At 37.9% G+C, this 10931-nt stretch overlaps 1 long non-coding RNA gene across 1 annotated transcript; it reads left to right on the top strand.

The window, feature by feature from the left end:
• The first annotated feature begins 238 nt into the window (after positions 1-238).
• LOC122458468 lies at positions 239-10305 on the top strand. Its single transcript, XR_006278525.1, has 4 exons — positions 239-336; positions 1544-1554; positions 8825-8831; positions 10295-10305. It is a non-coding gene; the product is annotated as an uncharacterized LOC122458468 (long non-coding RNA).
• The last annotated feature ends 626 nt before the right edge of the window (positions 10306-10931 follow it).

The raw sequence follows: 10931 nt of genomic DNA, 5'->3' as shown, positions 1-10931 counted from the left end.
TTAAAACCAAAATATTTTGTACTTTGGAGAAGTCCTCTGCAACTGTCCTAGAGACATTTTTCCTGACACCCTTTCTCCCCAGTGGATGAGCAACTGGCCACAGCAAACCTGCTGCTAATAATTCAATACCATTCTAGATGTTAGGTAAATATCTGGGATGTTCTAAACCTATTGCTTATGTTTTGTGTGCTTAAATCTAATAAACTACTTGCATGATTCTATCTGAAACAAAGTGCTCTTATCGGATGGAATTGCTGTGTTCCTATTGATTTATTCCTAACACCACCTGGAGTGAAATAGTTAAGTTGCTCCTGTTGCGGGTTCTGAAAACCTCAGGTAACAAGCACCTGTTCCATAAATTTAGTTAGAAATGGTGAATATCACCAATAGATCTTAATAGTAAAATTCTTAATCTAGCTATGTTTTATGCTAACTTTTTCATGGATTCCCCATACTGCAGCAATAAGAGGGGGAAAGGTCAAATTAAAATGCAGTCAACTGAAATAAAGCTTTTCTTTTTGAAGTCTGTTATGTTTAGTTGCCTTTGATATTTAGATATATTTGTATAGGTTTTTTTGTTAAAGATAACAATTGTTAATAGTACAAGTTATTTTCTAAGTGATGAGGTGACAAGCATGAAAAATGGAATATACAACAGAGTTGAGATGTTATAGGTTATAATAAGTCTACCTTTTATTATAAAAGAACTGTCAATGATTTTGACTAAGTGAAGTTGAACTTAAGGAAGAAGGGGCATGTTTAGAGTCCTGAACGTGTAAGCTTTACTCATGCTTAACGTCAGTGGAGACTGCTTATGTAGACTGGAGAACTGGGCTCCGTTCTTGTGGAGTGGCATATAGGCAAAATGCAGGCAGCTGTAATCTTCCATTTTAAGAGCTAGATTTTTCCACCCTTACCCACACTGTGTAGTACTTCCTCTGTGAGTAGTCTCTCTGACTCAGCATACTACAAATCATCACTTTTCTAACTGTCAATAAACTTGCAATATCAGAGGTGTCGAGACTCAAGGTTTTCCAACCACCAAGATTTTTAATCTCAGTTGTTTACTTGTCTGTCCCCTTCTCCCATTCTGATTAGCAAAAGCTGCCAGCTAGATATGACGTTGCTTTTAAAAGCCTGTCTCAAAACTAACCCTTAACTATATGGTGGTCTATTTCATTACTTCAGGGTGGCTGAATGCACATAATATGATTGCAATTAACTTGATCACATTCTGGGGTATACATACCCCTAAAATGCAGGGCAACCATGCTCAGTAAAAAAACAAGATGGGAGATATCAAATATTGTACTACTACTCTGTGCTTATTTATTTTAATGTGGCTATTATAGAAGTCTTTCAAAAACAATTAACCTATTGTACTAGTCAACTAAAGACTATAGGAAAGGCAAAGCCTTAAATTGGACGTCTCCATAATTGACTGTTACTTATTTACCCAGTAATCTCACTCTATACAGATATTCCCACTGATTTTTGATGGGAATTCTCATGTCAGCAGAAGACTAATTGCCAAGGGTTGCAGTAACAGATCATGTGCTGGTCCCAACTATAGTTTTGTTTTTTGTTTTTTTTTCCTGTGAGTGGGGATAGACTAGAAAAAGCAAGAGATTAAAACAGAAGCCTTATTTGGCTATAGACTGCTTTTTTGTTCTGTTCACACCTTTAAGCCATCACATAAACACATTTGTTTGCAGAGAGAAACAAAACAGAAAAAGCCTTAATTTATGAAAGCTACTTAGATTTTTTTTTTTAAATGAATGTGTTAGTTGTAAAATATCTCTAATCATGGAACTGACATTTGGATAATACTGAGGAGAAAAAACTACCTAATTTTCTAACGTATTAATCATATAATTAATTTGATTGGTTATCTGCTATTTGAATGTATTGGTCTTCCATAGGAAGGAGAGCTGGATGCTTTTTTTTCTGTTCAGAAATCTTTATCTGATTTAAACATGTTTTCTCTGGGGCTCTAAGCCATCACGTTATATTGGTGGTTTTGTTTACAGCTATTCAGTCACTTTGGATTTTATATTCTTTGAACATCTGGGCCCTTAGATTAAGTATTTGTTTAAAGTACAAATATATACGTATGCTAAGGCACTAGCAAGTATTTTGCTTTATGTAGTGCATCTAAATTAATTGTTTGCAATGGTGGGGTAGCCATGTTGGTCCCAGAATATAAGAGAGACAAAATGGGGAGGTATTATCCTTTACAGGACCAACTTTCAGGTCCTGAAGAAGAGCTCTGTGTAGCTCGAAATCTGGTCTCTTTCACCAACCAAAACTAGGTCCTATAAAAGATATTACCGCACCCACCTTGTCTTTTTAAAATTAATTCAGACTGTTCAAACCATTCCACTCCAGGCTGCCAAATCCACCTGGAGATTTCCCACACTTTTAGGTCAGTTGTGAGGTAGAAATCAATACAAACATGGGCTATTTGATTTAACTTCTACATTTGACTCATGAGCTTCAGAAAAAATCACTCTCCTTTGCAACTTCAGGAGTGGTACCAGATTAGAAACCTAATCCTCAAAGCTATCAGTAACTGGCACTTCAGTAATAACATGCATATTGGAAGACATTTTTGTAGGCAAAAATTTTATTTAATATGTGTATACATGAGAGAGGCAGAAAAGTTCTCATTTTAGGTGAGAAGATTATGAAGTCCCACAACTGTGGATTGCCCATCAATGACTGGATGTAGGTATGTCAGCAATTTATTTATAACTTGGTGTGAAATACATAAGGAAAGCATTTTTTAGCAGCAAATAAACGTAAGGTTCTGCATTAGCAGAGAGAGAGAGTAGACAGGTGTTGTGTTAAACACACTGTTCACCTGTTTTTAGTCAAAATTAGTGAACCAAACTTTGGGTCCGCTTCTGATACCCTTATTTGCAATGACTAGCACTAAGCTGCTTGAGTTAACCAACTGATTCCGAAGGGACTACTTGGGTAGCACCTTATTTATAATGTAGAATAAAGGTATCAGGATCTAGCCATTGATTTTTAAGTTGTACACTTGTTGGCTCCTAAAGAGCATACACTATCCATGCTAAAGTTAAGTAACTGACCTTTTTTTTTAAAGATAAATATCAAACAGCTCTACTTAGAGGTCTCCTAGAGAAAGAAGAGAACCATAAGCGAGAGATGAAGACTATGAGCTTCTTGTGAGTGGTGGATTGCACATTTATTGTTCGTTTATCTTCCAGTAGCACCGAATGTGTCTAGTCAGTACATGAAGAGACAAACCTGCCTTAGATGGCTAGTCCTGGGAGATCAGTCTATGGTCTCTCAGATCTCACTGTCAGGAAGATTTCTCAGATATTTACCTCAAATTTTACTTTTCTTTACTCTTGGTTATATTGCTTGTGTATTACCCTAAATAATTTTTCCATCCTTGGTATTTTCACATTTCAGATATTTTTAGAAGCTATAAATATTTAGCTCTTTCAAATGTTCATTGTTATGCTGTCTGGAGTGGCTCACAAGCAAGAATACCAACCTCAGGACAGACTCAGAAGCAGGGTGCAAACCCCAAACTGGTTGTGAATGCTATACATAGGTTCCAACAATCCAAGTAACAAGTGTAAACGCCTCAAGGGTTGACATGGAGTCACGGACAGTCCCCTTGGGCATTCTGAGATTTGCCACCCAGGCAAGCTTGACTCTGTGGTAGATGGTCACTTTACACCAAAGACACATAATATTCAGGATACTCCAAGTCCTGAAGGACCAGTCACTTATCCCAGGTTAACTTATGCCTTAGATCTCACATCCGAGACAATGCTTGTAGTCAGCCCTGTAACAAACAAATTAAGGATTTATTAACTAGGAAAAAGAAATGAGAATGATTTACAAGGTTACAGCAGGTAAATTAAGTATTCAAAAAATTTGTTAGTAAGCAGACTCTGTATATCCTTTAGGGTCAGCCCAGGAAAAACAGCTAGGAACTCCTTGCATATGCTTAGATATTCTTTCCCCTGCCTTCTCCTCCCTTCCCCCCCCCCCCCCCAAATTCTAGAACAAAGGAATAATGAAATCTCCTTAACAGGCATTTTTATTCTTTCCCCTAGTGTTCAAGTTGTGATGGGATGATTGGACACGTACCCCACACTGTTTGGAACGGCTGTCAACTGTGAGTGCAAATCTCAGGTCAGACTGTCAGAAAACAGGGTGGATACCCCAAACTGGTGGTATATTCTATAATTAAATTTCACCAAGACAGTAATAAATGTGCACTCTTGGATCACTATATTACCATGGAGTCACAGGCAGTCCCCTTAAGAGCTCCAGCCTGTCTTACTACCCTGACAACTGGACTTTGTGATCCTGGCTGCTATACCAAATATCATATCGCATTAGGTTATACCCAATCTCAAAGGGTCAGTCACTTACCTCAGGCAATGGGTACTCTTGATCTCACACCAAAGACAATTTTGGCAACCAATTTCTCTAGAAAACTAACTAAAGGTTTATTAGCTAAGAAAAATAAATGAGTTATTGAGAGGTGAAAGCAGGCAAAATACATTAACGGGTGAGTCTAAGTTTGTAAGTCCAAAATGATAGTAGAGATGTAGCAATCTGCTAGTTTTCCATAAGTCTCTCAGGATCACCTAAAATAAACTTGGGGATCTGTCTAGCATCTGAAATGCTTCCCTGTGCATGTCCAAATAGTTCAGAGATGCAGAATCATTCCCTCAATCCATTCTTATAACTCCATTCCATGGAGAGCAATCTGGCAAGTGTTTTCATTCACAGTATGAGCTTTTCCTTTGTTGACTAAATGCAGACTGAGTCTGTGAATTTCCAAACACAATGACCCATGCTTTGAAGTTAGCAACCTTCTTCATTTACATTTCTAAGGCTCTAATCACATTTGATGGGTAAACATAATTACCAGGATATACACTCTGTAAATTGTAATGTAATTGCACACAACAATCCTTCATTAGTTTTCATGAAGTTTACAGATCAAGTAGATTCTTATCTTAATACTAGGGTTAATTAAGTGTAATGCAATAACAATCAGCAGGTTATTGATAAATGAAGACAAATCATTCACATGTCCTTTGAACTAAATTAAGACTAAGTGAATTAGTACACTTAACATTTCCTTGATATTCACGCACAAGTGAATTGTCCTGAGACTCTGGCATCTGGCCTGTCAGCATCACAATACGCTCTCCAGGGCTGTGAGGGGAAGCAATCAACAAAGTATTTGTTCCACAATGACCCAGCACTCCTGTGTTTTGTCCTAGGCTCTGTGATATGCAGTCCCAGAGGGCCACAACTCTCTCAGCATTTCATAGACCAGAACTCAGTCTTAACCCACTTGTGACTCAATCCATTAACTGCTTTCAAAATTGGGACCTAGGCTAGGCCCTAAACTGGCATCTGAAACTCTGTAAAAATCAAGAGTAAAAAAATAAAAAGGTACAAATATATACTAGGGGAATACAGGGAATAGCAAAGGAGGAAGAATGAGTGTGATGCTGGCAGACTAGGTGCCTTAGGCCTCACTGAACAATGACAAATGCATAGTTGGAAACCAGTCTGGCTTACCTGGTTAATTAAAATAGATTAGTGGTAAGACTGAGTTCTGGTCTATGAAATGCTGAGAAAGTTGTGGCCCTCTGGGACTGCCTATCACAAAGCCTAGGTCAAAGCACATGAGTGCTGAGGACAAAATGTTCTTGGTTGGGGGTTCTGGCTAACGAACAACCTTCCAAAGGAGATTAGATTAACCCAGAGTCTTTCCATCTTTGGGAAATGCTGCAAAATCTTTTTCCAAAAATTCTTTCCACCACAAAGAATGACATGCTCAACATTGACATTCCCATCTATGCAAATGCTTACTCCCCTCCCCCAAAAATCCTGAAACAAGTAAACCAACAAGAACCAAACAGAACCCCAGGCCATCAGCAGTCTTTTTATATCAAAGTTAAGCATAAGATTTTTTTGAAGACCATGAGACACTTCATTATCTGTTTTTTTTCATGGAAGATACTCAGATATTACAGTGAAGAACACGAATATAAAACAATTAGATTTCCCCGATCTACTGTATATGGGTCTATTGGGGTTGGGGCTATTCATTAACTATATCAGCTGATTAATAGCAGTCCTTCATGGTTTCAGCTACTTAAATTAATCAGAGCTGGACTTTTTTTTTTTTTTTTGAGGTGCTTAAAATGGTGCCTACTTATTAATCCAATTTAATATTTAAGATAACTTGGTTTTCCCAGATGCTGAAGAGAAGAACTGATAGCAATAATGATTGCATAGATGCAAGATATTGTAGGCAACAGTCTATAATGACTACTATGCAAATTATTAAATATCAAGTGAATTTAATCTTTGGTGAGCAAACTGTCTAGTGATTTTCTCACATTTACTCCTTTGCAAATAATTTGTGGTGGGAAACTTTCAAAAGTGTCTATGGGGTTTTGAAGCACAAGTCCAACTGAAAGTCAATGAGACTGAAGTTCAGGGAGTTTTGAAATTTTTGGTTTGTAGACAGTTTACACTTCATTGTTCATATTCAAAATTTGAGCTGTGTTGATTAGACTGACATGTCACATGCTAAGTTTTCATTGCCTGATTGTATGAATGTGACTCCTCAAATCAGGTTACCTTTGCGAAAACTTGCATTTACAAATTCCAAACTTGACTTCTGGAAATATTCTCCAACCAGGGTTAAAATTCCTTTTTCTGCACCAATTCCTGCCAGTACAGGTAGGTGTTAGAATGTGTGCAACATGCACATAAAAAGGGCGATAACTCAAAGAAAATTTTCAGTTCACAGTTTGGTTTGCAATATTGTCCCAATACTAAGTGGTGACAATTAAAATCTTTATAAACTCTACTTGCTGACATGCTTCCTGGACACTGATTGCATTGCAAATAGAGAGCTGCAGTTGTCTTGTCTTTTGGGAATAAATCCACCTAATTATGAACTCTTTAAAACAATTCATGGTACTTGACAATATAACTCATGCTAGATAAGAGTCCCACCCCAAACTTGTTCTCATAGTAGTAGGTATTGTATATTTGCAGGCAACATTAGGAAGTGGAATGGTCGCTATATACTCTCAAATTCCTGTACAGAGACACAAGATTTCCTGGGAGTCCCTCATGTGTCAGTAGATGGCACTCTATGTAATTTATATAACAAATGGACTGTTGACATACATGTGAATCTTAAGAGTATGCTAAGACTGGGGTTTTATTGCAATCAGCTCTGAGAGAAGTATTAATGAACTGAAAGCTATTTTAAAGCAATCCCACATACATTTAAATACAGTAAATTGATTCTCTTCATAAGTCTTTCATCAGGTATACATTTAGGATCAATTATCATATAGCCTATAGAGTGTTTGCATAAACTGGGATGCAGTAGAATTAATCATTTAATAGTTCTTAATCTATCAACAAATAGGATGATCAATATTTTTGACCACCTGCTGGTCAGTCTTTTAATCTTTAACAAATATTCCATTTATTGCTTCACTGGAACAAAGCTTTTTTATAGTAATTAATTTGTGTTTAAATGTATACTACTGACACTTTGAGGACAGCTTTCTGGGCTGAATATGAATGATTAAAATTAGCCACAGAATCTGGCAAGACTACCAAAAAAAAACATAGAAAAGGACCTTGAATGTTAACAGTGAGGTGGTTTCAAAGAATTCACATCAGCTTTGTCACAAGTACATTAGCCAGGAAAATTCATATGTGCTGCCCTAGTGGTGTGTTGGATTAAGCAGTTGACTCCTCATTATGAGCCTTAAAAGAATCCTATGAAATGGATTACATGGAGGTAAAGTTACCCTTTGAAGACCATCTTGCATCTCTTGCTTATGTTAATTAGATATTAGGGTTGGTTTCTGATAGTGCTACTCTAGTTAAAGTTTTAGGCAGGAACAAGGGCCTGATTCCCTCTAAATTTGATGGGCAAATTCATTGGCTTAATCATAAGCAGGCTCAGGCCCAGGAGCTGTTGCTGGGATGTTTTGCTGAGAAACAATATATGTCTCATTACAACACATGCATTGTAACAGTATAATTATTCAGAACAAAACCCATCTATTGTCTTGTCTTCTGAATCAGGAGAAAAATAGTTTCTCCCATGGATTTGGCTCACTGATGCAATGTGTAGTGGGGGCCTGATGGGGTAGCTTAAAAAATGTGGAATGGAATTCACCAGTGTCAATCGATATTCTGTGAATTCCTTGATTTTTTTTTATGGCCATAGAAATAGCCACAGCCATAGAAGATTCCCTTGGCTATTATAATTGATAATGGATAATTATACCATTGCAGCCCATTAAACATTTCATGTATATATCAAAACTTTGGTAAGTAGTAGTTTTTAATTTGAGGGGGCATATACTATAATTAATATAATTATAATATTTTAACTTTTTTTTTGTTTACATTCAGCTCTTGGGCTTTCTGCAGATGCTTGGCTGCTGGTTCCCAGCCAACCTGGAAGGAATCCCATGTCAACAGTAGAAGTGTGACAGAGGGAAAAAAACAGCCAAGAAACTTTTGCTCCACTGTGTGCAGGTAAAAAGACAGTCACTAAAATAGATTGGGATCTTGTCAAGTGAATCCAAAGGAGCACTTAATGTGGAGGCAAAGTGACTGACTTCGGACGAGTCGCTCTGCCTCTCGGTTCCTTTCCTTCCACTCCCTCTTTTTGTCTATATAAGCTTTTTCAAGTTAGCAGTGGTCTCCTTCTGTGCTTGTCCAGTGCCTGGCCCAGTGGGACACCAATCACAGCTGAGGGTTCTAGCTGTTTTGTAATATAAAAACTGTCTCTATCAAAATTTAGTTGCCTTCATTTTCTTCTAAAAATATATTGCTGAAACCTGAGGATTGCTTACATAACCAGATTCTGTATGCATTTGTGTGCAGGCAGTGAGAGGGCGCTTGTGAGATTTTTCTTTTCTTCTATTTGTTTGTTGCTTTCTGTTTGGTTTCAGACAGTTGGTTTCAACATGCTTACGATGGTGAGTTATAAAACCTACTGACCTTATGATGAACAAGGGGAAACTCCCGTTTGAATTAAATTCAAATCAGTTCAACACCATGTCTTCATTAAAAGAAATTCCTGTGCAGCCAAGAAGACCTGCCACTGATGAGAATTTAGATGTTCTAGATGGCAGCCTTTCCATAGGCTGTTCTTTTACATAGTGCCAAAGGCTATGAGAGCTGAAATATGGAGGAGGGGGGATAAAGGGGGAGAGAGAGATTGGACTTCTGCAGCCTTCACACACAGAGCTGTAACTGGAGTACAACTAAACAAATTAGCATCTGGCACATGGTGAGATGCCAGCTTCCTGATTGCCACAGAGCAACACATTTTAAATTGTTTAGTCACAACTCAAACGCAGAAGACAGCAAAACCAAAGCTAAATTAGGCAAGGTAAAATGAGGAGCAGGCTAACAGCATGTTTGCTGCCTTGGGCAATATGTAACTAATGGATGGGGACAGAAGTTACATTACCATTCAGAATTCAGTGTTTTAAATAAATTAGTTATCCTGTCAATATCCTCTTGACTTGATTTACTTTGCACAGAGGCAGCACTCCTGGCTCTCCTCTTTTTGGCTTTGTTTACATGATCTCTGCCAGGGGCAGAGAGGAAGAATGGAGGAAATCTGCAGCGGTGACCTCAGAACCATGACTAGGCTTTTAATGACCACTTCTGGTCACTAATAGGAGGACATATGATTTATATTGCTGCCAATTTCATCCCCTCCCTCCCCCCCCCTTGATCTGAAAATGTATTTGGTATTATTTTCCCCTGCCCTTCTCAGTTCAATAGACTTGTTCAGTCCCTTATTCTGTCTGCTCCATCACAGTTTCCAAAGTCAATTCTGCTTATCTTACCATCAAAGGCCCCAGGGATTCTGTAATTCCATGGCCACGAGATTGGACTTGGAATTCATATTTTGCAACTGCTGCTCCAGAAATCTTTCACAGCCTAACTCAGCTACTTAAATGCTTGTTAGATTTAATTTAAATGTAAGAACTTGAAAATAAAATGTCTCGAAGTAATATAACTTGATTGCACTGCTCTAATTCTACTCCTGATGGTGCTCTAATCCTAATACACCTATTCAAAAGTAAATTAAGAACACTCTGTGTGTCTACTTTCAAGGCTGGAGAGCTTCTGTTGGGCATGTGGTTTTCCACAACTTTTTTTTTTTTTCCCCACTAGCAAAATTTCCATCAGAGTTTGGAGCTTGCTATCTGGATAGATGCAAATATTCTGACGTATCTTTTGTGGTACATCTGAAAATCTGGGTTGGTTTAGTTATTAAGGAAGGTTGGCAGAAGCCACATTGACTCATTTTCTGTGATGGGGTAGCTGCATCATCTTTGACTTTCTCTGCCACTCACAAAAAAAGCAAAGTAAAAAAACTTGTTGGTTTTACCAGGATCCAAGTCCTTATGTTTCTTGAGCAATCACTTGCAAGGACCTGTGACCTGGCAGCAACGGCGAATGGCTTTGTAGGTTCTCTGTTGCAATATAGTAGAGATGCGGGGAGGAGGGAGCCCACAGACCAAAAACTCTACTTTTTGGCTAGTTGATATTTGAGAAGGGAGTTGTGATAATCTGGACCCTGTTTCTTCAAAACTTTAACAGATAGGTAGTTAGGCAGGCAGGTGTCTGGATAAGATTCTAGGCATAACCTCTGCAGTAAAGCAGGAGGAAGCGGTAGCTTTCGGGTTTCCTTGTGTTCCTGGAAATTCCTGTAGTGGAACTTCCTTATTCTACTAACGTTTCTTTAGTGTTAAAGGAGATTCTTTTGAACACACACATAAATAGGAGGAAAATGTATTGAGAAAATATTATATAAAATAGTCTGCCATTACATAAACTGATAGTACATA

Source organism: Dermochelys coriacea, chromosome 2 (genome assembly GCF_009764565.3).
Source record: "Dermochelys coriacea isolate rDerCor1 chromosome 2, rDerCor1.pri.v4, whole genome shotgun sequence".
In the NCBI taxonomy this organism is placed as follows: Eukaryota; Metazoa; Chordata; order Testudines; family Dermochelyidae; genus Dermochelys; species Dermochelys coriacea.
This window is presented reverse-complemented; position numbering and strand designations above follow the sequence as displayed.